Raw genomic sequence first — 3,406 nt, 5'->3', positions numbered from 1 at the left:
TGATCTAACCTCCATAGACCCTTCCTTCCTAATGTCAATAAAACCGTTTAATACCAAAAATTCATGGTAAAAATGCGCCCCAGTACTGAAGGAGTTAAGAACGCGAGTATTTTCAACTGGAGCCCTTTGAAAATAGTGAAGGTGTTGCGAGGAAGTGTTTCAGGATACGAGTCTTTTTCTCATTCTTTTCTTTTCCTTCTCTTCTTTACCCTTCGGTTTCCTTCTTCTCGTCGTTTTCTTGTTCTTCCTTTCTTCCTCATTCGTAACTAGTATAACTCTCCTTTTTGTCTCTCTCTCTCTTCCTTTATTTTCCTTATCTTCTTTCTTTTTTCCTTTTTGCTTTCATTCACTCTTTCTATATTTCTTTCTTTCTTTTCTTTTCTTTTTTGTCTTTTTTACCTTTTTTTCTTGTTATTCTTATTTCTTGCTTTGTTTCTGGTGACTCCTCCTCCTCCTCCTCCTCCTCCTCCTCCTCCTCCTCCTCCTCCTCCTCCTTCTCCTTCTCCTCTCTCCTCCTCCTCCTCCTCTTCCTCCTCCTCCTCCTCCTCCTCCTCCTCCTCCTCCTCCTCCTCTCCTCCTCCTCCTCCTCCTCCTCCTCCTCCTCCTCCTCCTTTTCTTCCTCGTCGTCTTTCCATTTTATTGGCCAAATTTACGATATACTCATTAAACTTCGCTTCTTTCTCTCCCTCTATTTTCTTTGTCTTCCTCCTCCTCCTCCTCCTCCTCCTCCTTTATTTTCTTTCTTCTCTTCTCTTCCTCCTCCTCCTGTTTCTCTTCTTTCCTCTTGACTAGTTGAATCCAGAATAATTTGATTGCACCTCCCTTTTATTTCTTCCTCCTCCTTCTTCTCCCACTTTTTCTTCTTCCTCTTGCTCCTCCTCTTCCTCCTCCTCCTCCTCTTCCTCTTCCTCTTCCTCTTCCCTCCTCTTCCTCCCCCTCTTCTTCCTTCTCATTCTGTTTTTTTTTTCCCTCTACCAATTTTGTTTCCCTTTCATTGGTCAAATTTACATACGATAATTTGAATAACTTTCCTCCTCCTCCTCCTCCTCCTCCTCCTCCTCCTCCTCCTCCTCCTCCTCCTCCTCCTCCTCCTCCTCCTCCTCCTCCTCCTCCTCCTCCTCCAATAAAGCATCTTCCCCTCCCTTTCCTTGCCTCCTCTTCCTCGGATGCCAATAAACCATCCTTTTTCCATTCCACCACCACCACCACCACCACCAGCCACGTTAAGTCAAGTTTACGACCAAATCATGCCTTTACCTGCCCAGCTGATGAGTAGATACATGAGTAAATGCCGGGATACCTTTGACGGGGGGACAGGTAAGTGGCGACAGGTGTTTTGGTGGGTGAGGGGGTGTTGGTTAAGGTGGGTTAGTGGGTTTGGTGGATGGTTAAGGGAAGGAAGGCTTGGCTCCATCCATCAAGCTTAATGTGAAGCGGTTCCTGTCTCGATAAGGGGATTAAGGGGCAGGTAAATGAGTATCACCTGTCCACACCTGATTGTCTGCTCCCACACCTGCTCCTGGGTACGTGATGAGAGAGAGAGAGAGAGAGAGAGAGAGAGAGAGAGAGAGAGAGAGAGAGAGAGAGAGAGAGAGAGAGAGAGAGAGAAAGGCATGGAAAGATAGAGAAGAAAGGAGATAGATTAGATAATGAGATAAAGAGAGAAAATAGGGAGAGACACGAATGAAAGTTTCAGCAAAAGAAAAAGAAGAGAATTAAAAAGGAAAAAAAAAAGAAAATGAGATAAAAACTGAAAGAAATGAGATAGAAAGGAAGAGAAAAGGAAGAAAAGTAAAGTGAGAAATAGCAAATAAAACCAGATAAGAGGAAAAAGAATGAATAAATGACAGAAAGGCAAGAAAAAAGAAAGGAAAAATAGGAAAAAAATAATAAATAGAAAAATGATAAATAGAAAAATAATAATAAACGAATAAAAAGAATGAAAAAAATTAAGAAAAGACAAGAAAATAAAGAAGGAAATAGAAAAAGATCAACATTTACAAAGGAAACACACAGAATAGATAAAAATAATGAAGTGAAATAGACAAGAAAATAAAAAATAAATGAAAAGCAAAGAAAAAAAAAATAGAAACATAATACACACGAAAAACGAACCATTTTAAACTTTTCCCCTCCAAACTTTTCCTCCTTTTCCTTTCCCCTTTTTCCTTTCCCTTTCTTTGCCGTTCGGAGGAAAAAGGTGACATGTATTGGCCAAATTTTGAAAGCAGGAAGAGATAAGGAGAGGGAGGGAGGGAGGGAAGGAGGGAGGGAGAGAGGGAGAGAGGGAGAAGGAGGAGGAGGAGGAGGAGAAGGACGAGAAGGACGAGAAGGAGAGAGAGAGAGAGAGAGAGAGAGAGAGAGAGAGAGAGAGTGAGAGTGAGAGTAGGGGGGAGGAGGAATACATGTAGGAGAGTAGCTCAAGAGAGAGAGAGAGAGAGAGAGAGAATAGGAGGGAGGAGGGAATACATGTAGAGAGTAGCTGAGAGAGAGAGAGAGAGAGAGAGAGAGAGAGAGAGAGAGAGAGAGAGAGAGAGAGAGAGAGAGAGAGAGAGAGAGAGAGAGAGAGAGAGAGAGAGAGAGAGAGAGAGAGAGAGAGATTTAAAGGACAGGAAGAAGTTTAAAGAGCAAAAGGACATTCACCACCACCACCACCACCACCACCACCACCACCACCGACCCTACAATTATCTGTCTGTCTGTCTGTCTGGTCGTGATGTTCTCACTAACCTTCCCAGACGCATAAAAAAAGGGTATTTGGGTCACACACACACACACACACACACACACACACACACACACACACACACACACACACACACACACACACACACACACACACACACACACACACACACACACACACACACACACACACACACACACTTGCAGGAAGTTCTGGAATGTAGTGTAATGAGATATAAAATTTTACAAACCTGCTAAGCTTCCTGTGCAAATGTGGAGGCAAGTAGTGGAGGAAGAGGAGGAGGAGGAGGAGGAGGAGGAGGAGGAGGAGGAGGAGGAGGAGGAGTAGGAGGAGGAGGAGATGAGCTTGGAAATAAAAGAAAGCATGAAGACAGGACAGGTGAGTTTTTAGAGAGAGAGAGAGAGAGAGAGAGAGAGAGAGAGAGAGAGAGAGTTACATAGAAACACAGGCCACAACAGACCTTGCTGTCCTTACGAAGGCGGCCTGACTAACTACTACTACGATGATAGAAAAAGAAAAGGACAGCAAAGCAAAAGGCTCTCTCCCCACCCTGCACTCCCTCCGGCGTAAGCCTTACAGGAAAAACAGGTTGGAAATAAATACCTTACGGGTTAGAGAAAGAAGTACCCGAAGGAAATTTTATAGGAAAGACTGAAAGTAGATGAAATGTTCCCCATCTCCTGGGGCAAGGAAATTATT

This window comes from Portunus trituberculatus, chromosome 31 (genome assembly GCF_017591435.1).
Source record: "Portunus trituberculatus isolate SZX2019 chromosome 31, ASM1759143v1, whole genome shotgun sequence".
Taxonomy (NCBI): domain Eukaryota; kingdom Metazoa; phylum Arthropoda; class Malacostraca; order Decapoda; family Portunidae; genus Portunus; species Portunus trituberculatus.
This window is presented reverse-complemented; position numbering follows the sequence as displayed.